Genomic DNA, 13460 nt, shown 5'->3' with positions numbered 1-13460 from the left:
CCTCAAAGAGATTTTAAGTCTCTTTACATCTGCTTATACATCTACAACTCTGGAATCTCACTGCCTTATACAGAACTGGCTAGTGAATAAGATCAACCTTGACATAAAGGATTTTAGAAATTCCAGGATAATTGAGAAAAAAAAATCTTTTGTAAATTTATTGCAGAAACCACAATATGTTTATCAAGTTGTCAGATTAGATTTTTAGTCTGGGTCCCTTCAACTATGTCTGTCTATCCTGAAAGCAGCAGATCAACTCTACATCCCATTTCCATATGCCAAAACATGAATTATTCTAGAAAAAAATAATAAAAACAGGAATTTTCAGCTCATCTAAAAATGCATATGTTATGAGGTTTGCAGACAAATGGATGGATCTAGAAAAAATCATCCTGAGTGAGGTATCCCAGACTCAGAAAGACAAACATGGTATGTACTCACTCATAACAGGATACTAGATGTGGAACAAGGATGACTGGACTGCTACTCACATCACCAGGCAGGCTACCTGGAAAACAGGACCCCAAGAAAGACACAGGGATCGCCCAACGACAGAGAAATGGAATGAGATCTACATGAACAGCCTGGACAGGAGTGGGGGTAGTGAAGGGCGAGGGTCGAGGGAAAGAGAGCTTGGGTGAGTGGGAGATTCCAGCTGGATCAAAAACAGAGAGGGAGAACAAGGAATAGGAGACCATGGTAAATGAAGACCACATGAGAATAGGAAGAAACAAAGTGCTAGAGAGGCCCACAGAAATCCACAAAGATACCCCCACAACAGACTGCTGGCAATGGTCGAGCGACAATCCGAACTGACCTACTCTGGTGATGGGATGGCCAAACACCCTAATTGTCGTGCTAGAAACCTCATCCAACTACTGATGGACCTGGAGGCAGAGATCCATGACTAGGCCCCAGGTGGATCTCTGGGAGTCCAATTAGCGAGAATGAGGAGGGTTTATATGAGAGAGAATTGTTGAGACCAAGGTCGGATAAAGCACAGAGACAAATAGCCAAACAAACGGAAACACATGAAATATGAACCAATGGCTGAGGGGTCACCAACTGGATCAGGCCCTCTGAGTGGGTGAGACAGTTGATTGGCCTGATCTGTTTGGGAGGCATCCAGGCAGTGGGACCGGGTCCTGTGCTCATTGCATGAGTTGGCTGTTTGAAACCTGGGGCCTATGCAGGGTCCCTTGGCTCAGCATGGGAGGAGGGGACTGGACCTACCTGGACTGAGTCCACCAGGTTGATCTCAGTCTGTGGGGAAGGCTTTGCCCTGGAGGAGATTGGAGTGGGGGGCGGGCTGGGGGGAAGGTGAGGGGGGCGGGAGGGGGGAGAACAGGGGAATCTGTGGCTGATATGTAGAACTGAATTGTATTGCAAAATAAAAATTAAAAAAAAAAAATGCATATGTTATATTTATTCTACTCAATTAATTATCACAAAAAGTCTTTAATGATAGTTATACAGACTGAGAGCAAAAAATGATTTGCTATTCTTTATGGGACTTTTTAAATATTATCCAATTTACTAAACAATGAAATGCCCTAATTTTTTTTAATCCAAACACTTTTTTTGGCTCTCAAATATTTTCAGAAATAACTTTTTCTCGTTAATTTCCAAATCTTGGCTACATTTCCTGCTAATTTCTAACATATGTCATATTCAAAATATGTTATTTTTCCAAATCAAATTTTGGCAAGAGTGATTTTGGGGGACTGGTGATGAGTGATCCTGGAACAAAAACAGAGCTGCCTGAAGCTGCTGTGATGCAGGAGTTGTTTTTTTTTTTTCAGCCTTCTTCAGGTCCACCAATGCAAGGTAGCATTGTGGGGCAAAATTTTGGCATGGGAAAAAAAAAACACCCTGGAGTTTATATCTTACTTCATAATTTTATTTTCAAAAAGAACCTATAACAAATATTAAAAACCTCTTAGGATACAAGTTGTAAGGAGAAGTTACGATCCCAATAACCAGAGTAATATAAGTTATATTTGAAAGCAATAAACTGATAATAACATGCACAAAGCTCCTCAGGACCTGTCATTCTTTATGGTGACACCATTTGGAAAACACCAGACATTTCCAGTCACATGAGATTGTTTTGCAATCTGTGTCATTAACATTGAATGGAGAGGAACTACTAAAAATATGGTAAATTGACACGTGTATTGCCACAAACTACCCAGCAAATCACAACCGAGGCATATTCTATAACACTTGTTTCCTTGCAAACATTCAGGCTCATGGAACTGGTGTGTAGAATGAATAGTGAGAAGAAAAATCTGGTCTGGAAGGTATAAAACCGAGTCCTAGTCCCATTTTCATACTTTGCTTAAAAAGTAGATTGATTACACAAAAGGATCAATCACTCACATCCCCTTATGTCTTCAGCCTTTCAAATGACATGTGAAAATTTTCCTCACCAGCATAGGAGCCTAGGATCCTATTTCATCAACCCTTCTGACCGGCTTAGTTTAAAAAAAGATTGTAAACTTTTGCTCGTCCCAAGTTTGGGTCTCAAGGATGCAGTGTATTTTCTGTCCTCATTGGCACCATCAGTGAGTGCTCTTTCTCTGTCCTTCCCTTGAACCCATGACAAGAATATGCCTGGGCAACTTTCCAGAGGACTAGACACATGGATGAGTCAGTACACTATTCCCAGCAAGATCCCAGATATATGAGAAAGCATCCCAAAATCATCAGGGTCAACTAGCAGTTACAGGTGACCAAGGGTACATGAAGAGACTTGCCAAGCACATTTTGAGTCAGAAGAAAGCATCAGTTGAATTATAGACTTAGCTCATATAATTTTCTGGTGATGATTCTAATAATATAAATCATATAAATATATATGTGTGTATATACACATTTATATGTGTATGTATATATATGTGCATTTATATGTATATATGTATATATACACATTTATATGTCAATGAATAACTGATACTTCTAAGATAGGTTACATATAAACAAGTATTTAGAAAAAAAGTATGTTGTTATTGATAAGTAAATTTAAGTTTTAAGAAAGTATTAAAATCTTCCAGAGTTTCATTGCTTATGAAGATACATGTTTGATGTATCGGAATTAAATATGAAATCAGCCTCCAATGTAAAATCTGGCTCAGTTACAGATGAGCAGATGGCACCTACTCAAGCAGCAAGAGGAACTTGATTCATAGGTATAAAATGATTGAAAAATGAAAACAATAAAGTTATTATGTATATAATTTATTTTCAAATGAAGACATTATTTCAGAAACTTAAATTCTCAATTTGATTTTTTTTCAAACTTCCACATAGTAAAAGCTAATTTTCTTCAAGAAAGCTCTGGGAAAACTCCTTTTTATAAGTTTTCTGGATGGCTGCCACTGCCTTTTCCTAAGTGCAAAAGAGTGAGAAAAATAGACATTCACAATGAGAGTACTGAAAGCTAACTACTGTCTAAATATTAAGGACATTGTGTTCCACTATTTTAACCAATGCAGCCGACTTAAGCAAAGTAGGCAAAGAATGAAACTCCTGTCACTCAGAAAGGATAGTCCCTGAGGACTACAGAGATGCATGGATCAAATGTGGAAATTGACTCATTCTCCAGCTAACATTGAAGCATTGTGAGTCAGACATAATGATTCATATTTATCTTCCTTTAGCTCTCCAATGTTTTTGTATACTCTTCAACTCACAAAACTAGGTGGACATCGGAAGCAACAAGTGTGTAAAAATTAGAGGTCACATATTATATCCTAGGTGGTAGATCCTGAGTACTACACTACAGAGAAAATGGACAAAATTTCCCTTACCAATTTATCTGAGAGGGTCAAACACACAAACACATGATAAAAAGAATTGGATAATAGGTAATAATGTAGCCGGGCGGTGGTGGCGCACGCCTTTAATCCCAGCACTCGGGAGGCAGAGCCAGGTGGATCTCTGTGAGTTCGAGGCCAGCCTGGACTACCAAGTGAGTTCCAGGAAAGGCGCAAAACTACACAGAGAAACCCTGTCTCGAAAAGCCAAAAAAAAATAAAATAAAATAGGTAATAATGTGAATGAAGGGAAAACATGTTGATGGTGACTTATCTTCATTTTTCCATTACCTTGTATATCTCAAATTTGGAACTTAAAACAATAAATTTTAAAACCACATGGGTTGAACAGAAGAGCAGAGGAAGCATTAAAAAAATGAATTGAAAAGAGAATAATAGAAATGTCTGTATTTGAACAATGGATAAAATAAACCTTTAAAATAAGTTTTAGTTATTTTTTATTTTCTGAGATTATATCATTTCCCACAAAGTTGAAAATTAACTTTTTATCGAGTTATTTCTTTTACAGTTTCATCCATGTACAAGGCACATTCCAGTTACTCTTAGTCCCCAGTGTCTCTTGTCTCATCACTTTTGTCATCTCCACTTCCTCCCTCGAGCTCTCTGTCACACATTCATCTCTTCTTGTTTTGTTTTGTTGTTGCCCATCAAGTTTAACCAGGGCCATCTGTATGCCAATGGATTTGAAACTGTTTGTCAAGCCTGGTGGCTTGTCCGTGGGTACATCACTAAGTAAATGTCTTTCCCCCAGAATCTACCAGTTTCCATCAGTTCAGCAAAAAGCAGTAGGGCCTCATGAGTCTTTCCCAGATCCATTGTCAACTAATAATGGGTTAAGCTTTGTGCAGGCCCAGGGGAGAAAAACTCAGTCAATCTGGGGTCATGACTACAATGGTTGGAAAATCCCCATAAGATAGTCCTTTGTCCTCTTTTCTGTCTATTCAATTCTTACCTCCCTCTCTTCTTTGATATTCTTCAAGAATTGGAATTTCTGATGCCTTTTTTAAAAAAAAAGCTACTTGATTATCTGTATAAAAGTTAAAAGGAATTCTCTAGAAAGTTGAGGACCAGTGATTGCTTCTCTGAAAGGCAATGAAGAGAGCTCAGAATAAGAAGGAAAAAAAAAAAAAAACCTTTATCCTAAACAGATAAGGCTGCATAAGAAAAGCTTTGTAAATCCATGAAATGAGTAAATGAAAGTATGTCAAAAGCCAAAAGACAATGAGGTATCACCACATGAACAAAGAAAATGCATCATAGCCCAAACCATGCAGCATCCTCTTTGGGAAGTGTAAACAAAATGAGTGTTTTCCCCCTGAAATTGACTTTGTTCATGGTGTTTTATCATAGAAATAGTATCCCTAACTAAAACAATAGTGCTTTAAGTAACAGATAAAACAATTATATAAAAAAGAAAACCAAATAATACACATAGGAAAGGCAGAATTTAATGTACTCCTACTTGAAAATGACATGATTCTAGTCATGATAGACCCCAAGGACTGCACTAAGCAATTAACATGCCAAAATTAGTAACCTTCCTATATACCAAAGACAGATGAATCAAATAAAGAAATCAGGGAATCAATCCTAATCACAATAGCCTAAAATCAGGAAATAACTTGGAATAAACGTATACTGGGAAGTGAAAGTCCTATATAATAAAAAACCTTAAGTCAGTGAATAAAGATATTGAAGAAGACCCTGGGAGATGGAGAAATTACCCATTGATGTGGATTGGCAGGAATAATATTGTGAAAATTTCTAATTATACCATATAGCCAGGTTAATAAAAACAGCATGATATCAGCACAAAGAAAGGACACATTGATCAATGAAATAGAATTGAGAACCCAGAAATAAATTTATGAATCTATAACCAATTGATTTTTGACAAAGATGCTTTTCTGCTTAGTTTTGATGGTCATCTTGACACAAGTTAGGATTGACTGGGTAAAGAGAAATTAATTGGAGAACTCCTCAATCACTTTAGTTTGTGGGAATGTCTAAGAGATTATCTTGACTGACAATGGAGATTGGAGAGACCTTTCCACTGTGTATAACACCATCCTTAGGCAAATGGGTCTGAGCTGTTTTATAAAAAACTAGCTGAGTTCAGGCACATACTTTCCAATCATAGCTCCTACTGCCCCACTCCAAAACAATATACAGTAAGATCCAGACCCCAGGGAGAGACCCCTAGTGCCATTCTTGACCCCCTCATTTACCAGCTACCTCACTCACTATCTAATTCTGGTACTTTCTGAAATCTGACTGAGAAACCCAGGTAGGAACTCCCAGAGCCAGTCCACCCATCCACCTATCTATAAGTCACCCCACTCACCAATCCATTCCAAGACTGCATGGTACCTGATACAGAAACCTGGAAAAGTAGATCCAGTCTATTCACCTGGCCACCTATCAGACACCCCATCAACAACACAAGCTGGGGACAACATAGAATCCAACCCAGAACACCAGGTGAGAACCATAGACTAATTATGACTACTACCTATAATGTTGCTGAGGGGCTATATCGTATCCAACCCAGAATTTAAAATAGGGACCCCAAGAGCCAGTCTGTCAGCTTATCTGCCTGCTTGCTTGCCTGCCTTTCAGCTCCCCCATCTACTGTTTCAATCAAGGACCACAGGGCATGCTGTGTAGTGATTTAAAAGGGCCCCATAGACCCATAGGAAGAGGCATTATTAGGAGGTCTGACCTTGTTGGGGATGGTATGACCTTGTTGGAGGAAGTTTATCACTGGGGACTGGCTTTGAGGTTTGAGATGCTCAAGCCACACTTAGTGTTGCACTCTCTTCCTGCTGCCTGTGGATCCAAATGTAGAACTCTCAGATCCTTCTCCAGCACTGTCTGTCTACATGCCATCATGCTCCCTACAATGTAAAACAGCCCCAATTGAATGTTTCCCTTTCTAAGAAATGTTGTCCTGGTGTATCTTCAAAGCAATAGAAACCCTAAGACATCCTGTGACACTTAATTCAGATAAGCAACCCGCAGATCCAATCCACCATCCTACCTACTAGGATTCTCTGGGACTGTGTGGCATCCTTTGCCCTGACTCTCAATAAAAAAATAAAAATAAAAAAATAGTCTAGCCTCTACCTTATCCAAATCCTGCTACCAGATATATTGCCCATTCTCACTGTGACCCCAATCCCTATAACCCAAAAATCACCCATAGAACTTGCCAAGCTCTCCATAGACTTCTGATGATCAGCAATTAGAAATACCTAAACCTACTAAGCTTGTTCTTAGACTCAGTAGTTGCTCCTATTCCTAGATAAGTTGAGAATATTTTGGACATCACATTTTCATAGCAATACCAAGTGACCCCATGACTGACAACCAAGCACCATTTGACTGATCCATAACCTGATATGTTTGGTTTACAACAAACAGAGATCTAAATATGAATCAAAGGCAAGACCAAGCACCTACAAATACCACAAATCTACATCCATATTCCTAGATCCCATTATAAAACAAAAACATGAATAGTTTAGAAATGATTTCAGAATATTAACTATAATTATGTTCAAGGAACTCAAAATATGAATAAGCACATGAATGAAGACTATGAAAGAACAGTCAAATGACATAAAGAAAACAATTCAATATATTAATACAGAATTTAATAAAGAGAAAGAATCTCTGAAGAAAATCAAACTAAAATAAAACTTGAAATGAAAATTCAGGAAGTCAAACAAAAAGCTCAGAGGAAAGCCTCACCAATAGATTGGATCAAGTAAAAGAAATAATGACAAGGTAGAGGAAATGGATCATTGAGAGAAATGAAAATTTGAATATAAATAAATAAATAAATAAACAGGAAAGGAACATGTTGGAATTCTGGAACACTATAAAAAGACCAAATCTGGGGAGATGGCTTGTTGGTTAAGCACTGGTGGTTCTTCCAGAGGACCTAAGTTCAATTCCCAGCAATCACATGATGGCTCACAACCATCTGTACCAGGATCTGAATCCCTCTTCCGTCATGCAGGCATACATGCAAATAGAGTATGTATATGCGTAAATAAATAAATCTTTTAAAAAAAGACCAAATTTACTAATGATGTGTGTTAATGAAGTAGAAGAAACCCAGGTCAAAAACACAGAAAATATTTTCAACAAATGATAGAAAAATTCTAAAATCTAAGGAAAGAAATGATTATCAAGGTACAAGAAGCATAAAGAACACCAAAAGACTGGAACAGAAAAGAAACTACCAAGACATAATAAATAAAACACTAAAGAGATAGAGAAAAGAAAGATTATTGAATGCTACAAGAAAGACCAAGTTACATATGAAGCAGGCTCATCAAAATAACACATGACTTTTCAATGTAGACTTTGAAGGCCAAAAGGCATAAACTGATGTTGTGGAAGACCATGGATGCCAGCCCAGGCTCTAATACCCAGCAAAACTGTCAGTCATAATTGAAAATGAAAGAAAATTTTTTCCTGATGAAAATAAATTTAATAAATTAATATATACTAAGCAGAAAGAAACTACAGAAAAAACTAAAAGAAACACTTCAGTATCAACAGATTAGAGACACCCAAGAGAAAACAAAGAATAAAATCATTCCATTGCAGCTAATCAAATGAAGTCTAAAAAAAAACCACAACAAAATAATAGGAATTAATAAACATTGTCCAATTATAACTCATATTCTTTGCATAAATAAATTCCAAAGAGATCAAATGTTTCACTGTTAATCTCAAAACTATTAAATTTCTAGAGTATAGGAAGTATACTTTAGGACATGAACTGTCTGGATAGTGTCTGGTGGCCCAAGAAAATGACTGACAGGCAACAAGTTGGACTTCATGAAATTAAAAGGCTTCTTTCTGTTCTACAAACAAAATGGTTAACCAAAGGAAGAGTCAGCATATAGAATTGTAAAATATCTTTTCCAGCTCTACCTTTGACAGAAGATTAGTGTATACAGTATAACAGACATTAAACATTTTTTTTAAAAAAAATAAGAAAACAAACAAGCCAATTTAAAGATAAGATATACAACTGATCAGAGTTCTCAAAATAAGAAACACAAATAGATAAGTGTAACACGAATTTCTAAAATGGTCTTTTAATAAAAAACCCAGAGCCAGATGTTGGGGTAAATGCTGAAAGATCCAGGACAAGCCACTGCCTTGTCTTACCTCATCAACTCCAAGAATCCTCTGACTGAAAGCCTCTGAGTTCTCAGCTGAAAGGGCTTCCTCGGCCAAAAAGCTTCAGCCTAAAGAGAGCTTAGTTCCTGTCTCCTCAGGCCTTATATACCTTTCTTTGCCCATCCTTGCTTCTTAGTGCTGGGATTAAAGACATGTGACTTCCAAGTACTGGGATTAAAGATGTGTGCCACCACTGTCTAGCTCTGTTTCTCTCCTAGACTGAGTCAATCTCTTCTAATCCAGAGTGGCTTTGAATTCACAGAGATACAGACAGATCTCTGCCTCTCGAGTACTAGGATTAAAGGTGTGTGCCACCACTGACTGACCTCTATGTTTCACATAGTGGCTTGTTCTGTCCTCTGATCTTTAGGCAAATTTTATTAGGGTACAACAAAATATCACTACAGATAAGAAATGTTTTAAAGTATTCATCATCCTTAGTCGTGAAAGAAATGTAAATTAAAACTATTTTAAGATTTCATCTTCCCACTGTTGAAATGGCTAAGATGAAGGAAAAAAAAATGACAACAAATTTTGGGAATAGGGAATTTTCATTCACTACTGGTGAAAATTCAAACTGATGCAGCCACTATGCAAATCAGTATGAAGTTTCCCCAAGATGGTAGAAGAAATACATACCCTTAAAGAAAACTGACTCTTCCTCCTTCAATGGTATCAAATGCCAATAGATCCTTATCTAAAGGAATGGAACTTGAAAATCTTATACTTAAGGAGGTAACCTAGACCGCAGAAGACAAATGTAACATGTTCTATCTTATATGTGGATCCCCCTAGATCTTAACATTGACTCTTTAGATTTGTGTGTTTAATTAGGAATATTTGTAAAACCAGTAAACAGAAAAGGGCCAGTTCAGGTTAAATTTTAAAGGAGAGGGAATAATATAACATAGGGGATATTAAGAAAAAAGAAGGAATAACAAGAAGGGATATATAAGAGGGTAGAGGGATGACATGTTATGACAAAGAAGAGTGAGGGAAAGGGACAGGTAACATTAAAGATGTTTGAAAAAGCCACATGGAAGCATACGATTTTATAAAGCCCCACTGAAAGTGATGTTATAAAAGCATATATCATTGTCTTTATTATTGTTTCTATAACTTTGATAAAACACTGTGACTCTGATAGTCTGAATTAGAATGCCATCTATCGGCTTATGTATTTCAATGTTTAGTGCCCAATTGGTGAAACTGTTTGGAAAAGATTTGGAGGTGTGGCTATGTTAAAGGAGGTGTGTCACTGGAGGTGGGATTTGGAGTTTCAAAAGGCCATGCCATTACCAAATATCTCTCTCCACTTCTCTCGTGATTATGAATCGTGATTATGAATCAGATATATGATCTCAGCTACTGGTCTAGAGCCGTGCCTTTCTGGCTGCTGTCATGCTTCCTGCTATGATGGACATGGACTTACCCTGTGAAACTTCCAATAAAATCCAAAAGTTCCAATAAAATCTTTCTTTTACAAATTGCCTTGATCATGGTGTCTATTCATTGCAATAGAAAAGTAACTAGGACAATAGCCAAAAACAATTTTGATAGAAGAGAGATTATTTCAGCTGATAATACTCAGTTCACATTCCTTCTCCCTCACAAAGTCAGAGAGAATTTGAGGCAGACAAATCTAGATAGAGTATTTTCTCAATGAAGGCTCCATCTTCTTAAATTACTCCAGCTGTGACAAACTGATATACCAGAAGGTGCTAGGTAGACTACTGGAAGAGAAAAGACATGAACAATTTGAATCTTCCATGTTACAATAATAACCAGAATGGAAAGATGTACCCATACATACAAAAGTGGCACAAATATTGTGGGAGTGGCTGACTGATTTCTGCAGGATTGAAGGCCCACTCCAGAGGGAAGTATGCATGTAGATGCATGGCTGGTACTGTAAACTTGACCTAGAACCCATGGCTGGGGAAATCATAGGTTCCAGGGGTGATATATTTTCAAATGTATGTAGTAACAAGCTGCTCTCTGATTACAGATATCTAGACACATAGATTAGTTGAGCTATCAGTCCTTTTCAGAGTTTCTTCTTTATCCAGTGGACAATGATTAACTCAGAAACTCACAATTGGTCAACATACAGAGAACAAGCATCTAGAGAATGCTCAATTGAAAATGACATGTGGATATCACAACCTCTTCTCTCAAAGCTCTGGAAATATCACCAAAGAAGGCATAGAAAGAAAGCAATAGCCAGATGTCAGGAGTACTGGGGCAAAAGTTGTGTTTGTGGAACATGAAAAGGCTTTTCACTCATGAATCCACAGCTATTGTGATGCCTACATAAGACATGCACAAGATCAAGCCAGTCAAAATTCAAGCAAGGAGAGAAAAAAATGGGTTATAAGGTCCCATCCCTAATTAAGGAGCTACTGAAAACTGATGGCTTCTAGAGGATAGAAAGTCAGATTTGAGGGTATATTCCCTTGTAGATAGACCACTGGGTTTAATAAGTCATTAAAAAAAAAAGAGAGAGAGATCATGAAGTTTGGAGGCATTTGGCAGGTAAAGGTTAGAATTAGGAAGGAATTGGGAGGAGGAATACAGGGATCAAAATGATCAAAATACATTGTATGTGTGTATAAAATTCTCTAAGAATTAATTATTCTATTATACTCAACAAAAATAGAATATAATATGAATTTTGGAGATGAATGAGGAGGGAATGGGTTGGGAGGAGTTAGGAGGAAGAGGTGAATATTATCAATTTACATTGTGAGAAAAGAATATTGTACCTACAAGAGGTACAATGAAGACAATCTCATTCTCAATGAGACAATGTCAAGCATCATAGAAAAAATAAGTTTCAGGAGAGGAAAGGAAGAAAAGGGGGCAGCAAGAAGGGATCCCATCATGTTCAACACAGAAAATTAAAAAATCCTTTATAACTAGTAGGTGAAAAAGAACAAGCAACAAGCTAGAAAATGACAACAATGACAAAAATTACTTGAATAAATAAAAATGTTTCTACAAAGTCTTAAATTTAAATTAACTCATCAATTAAGACATACAAACTAACAGATTATATTGAAAAATTATATACAACCTTCTGTTGCCTCCAAGTATGACTGATATCTTACAGATAAACATATTCACAAAAGGAGCCAAGGGATACAAAACAGTCTATCAAGCCAATGGAAACCTTAAAAAAATTAAAAGCTGGCATAACTATTCTGGTACATTATACAGTAGATTCATAATAAAAAATAAAAGATAAGGAAAGCCATTAGATAGTTTTGTATTAATATAAGTAACTATTCACTAGGAAGATGTAAGTAACATGGACTGACAAGATGGCACCATGGTTAAGAGTATTTGTAGTTCTTGCAGAAGATCCAAGTTTAGTTCCCAGTATTCATGTAAGTAGCTCAAAACCATCTGTATTTTATCTATCCTCTGCAGGTACCATATATGTACATGGTACACTTATATACATACAGGTAAAATGCATGTATCCATAGAATAAAATAAATAAACTTATTTATAAAATAAAGATATAACAATGGTAAGTATACATACTCGAAACTTTGGAACTTCAAATTTATTGAATCAAACACTAATGGACATAGAAGGTGAGATTAGTTCTGATGGAGTATGAGTGGGTGATTTTAGTACTTCATACTCAGATATACATAGTTCATCCAAACTAAATCCAACAGAGAAACCTAAGTGTAAAACTATTTTGTAGAGCAAACAGACTTAAAAGATGTTGAAGATCCCTTAGCCAATCTGACAAAAAGAAAAATACAAGCCAAATTAACAAAATTAAAAATGAAAAAGAATATTGTTACAATCAACTTCAATAAAATACAGAATACCATCAAAAACTTATACTCCAAAAACCTAGAAAATTTTGAAGAAATAGATAAATTGCAAAGTGTCTTTAAAGTACCAAAATTAAAGGCAAAAGTTATAAATAACTTAATCAGACTCATTAGAAACAAAGTAACCAAAACTATAATCAAATGTTTCTCCACAAAAAAAAAAAAGAAAGAAAAACAGGTGGATTCTGAGCTGAATTATTTTAAATGTTTAAGGAAAATTTAACATCAACACCTCTCAACCTTTTTAAAAGAAAAAGAGAAAGGAAACTCAACTTCACTCCATGAACCCAGTATTATTCTGAAACCAAAACTGAATAAAGTTATGACACAAACTACAGACCAATTTCTCTGATGAATATAGATACAAGGATTCTCAACCAAATACTTAAAACTAAATTCAGGAAGACATTAAAAAAAAATACATCACAATCAAGAGAGCTTCATCTGGAAGTGCAAGGTTATTTCAATATATACAAATAAATAAAGATAATATATAAATAAACTTAAAGACAGCAGGCAGTGGTGGCACACGCCTTTAATCCCAGCACTCGGGAGGCAGAGGCAG

The sequence above is a fragment of the Peromyscus eremicus genome, chromosome 2 (genome assembly GCF_949786415.1).
Source record: "Peromyscus eremicus chromosome 2, PerEre_H2_v1, whole genome shotgun sequence".
NCBI classification, from domain to species: Eukaryota; Metazoa; Chordata; class Mammalia; order Rodentia; family Cricetidae; genus Peromyscus; species Peromyscus eremicus.
This window is presented reverse-complemented; position numbering follows the sequence as displayed.